The sequence below is a fragment of the Penaeus monodon genome, chromosome 22, assembly GCF_015228065.2.
Source record: "Penaeus monodon isolate SGIC_2016 chromosome 22, NSTDA_Pmon_1, whole genome shotgun sequence".
Taxonomy (NCBI): domain Eukaryota; kingdom Metazoa; phylum Arthropoda; class Malacostraca; order Decapoda; family Penaeidae; genus Penaeus; species Penaeus monodon.
Window position 1 is genome coordinate 22,669,203 of NC_051407.1, and position 1,109 is coordinate 22,670,311.

Genomic DNA, 1,109 nt, shown 5'->3' on the forward strand with positions numbered 1-1,109 from the left:
GGATTATTGTCCGCTCTTAAGCATACTGAACCATTTTCTGAAGTATGTAACAGGATTCTTCCTCCCAGAGCATCCTTCTTTGCATTGTTGTAATTTTCAGTGTCCCAGAATATTTGGGCTTGCGATCTCTGAAACTTTTCAAGTTTGTCTGTTTTAGTGTTACCCACTTTGTAACAAAGAACATTCTCAATGTATCCAGTATCTTTCTTCTGAATGTTTGTCATAAGAGGCCATCTAACTTGCTTTTTTTTCTTCCTGCACTTCTCGTTTGTTTTTAGATATGGTTAGTTTTTTGCCAGTTTTTAAAATCAATGTTACTTTCATTTCCTTCCTGTGTTTTTGTGTTTTCTAATTTCCATAACTGACTCCTCTTGGAAAAACTCAAATTCTTTCTGTTTCCCTCTCCAAGGCCCTTTGCAAATCACGGTAAAATAATCGGGGGAAATAAAATAAATTTTCTATATATGAGTCATACCACTGTATTAATCCTGGTTTGCAGATCTTTCCACCTATACTTGTGCAACCCATGAGAGTGGAGATGTTACACTTCCTTCCAATGCTTCCCAGTGAATCAAACCAGATCTTGCCATACTCTCTAAAGGTCCTCTGAGGATATGTATCAGTCTGGAATACAATGGTATATCAATATATCAGACCCATTGAACGGTGGCTATATATACCAGAAATATTATTTTAAACAAAAATGATATTTTTGTTACTCTACACACATACTCATATAACAAATTATCATGAAATAAAAAAAATGCACACTTTTCAAGTAAAACTAATATTGACTCCTTTGTTCTCATAAAGAAATTTCTTAGAACAGAAAACTAGGCAAATTTCTGTGCAACAGAAAACAATGAGTCATAAATTAAGGAAAAAGAAGAATCAAAGACAGAAAAAATACAGAGAGAAGTAAACACTAAAAATGAAAAGCTCAAAAAAGGCGAAAACATAAAAGTGGTCAAGAAACATTTAAAGGTAAAGAAAATGATACAAAAAATACAGCAATGAATTACAAAGAAAAATAGAAAAAGAGCAGAAAAAAAGTGATAACATATTACCATTTTTAACTTACTAAGGCTGGTTTACTTTCCTACATGTAC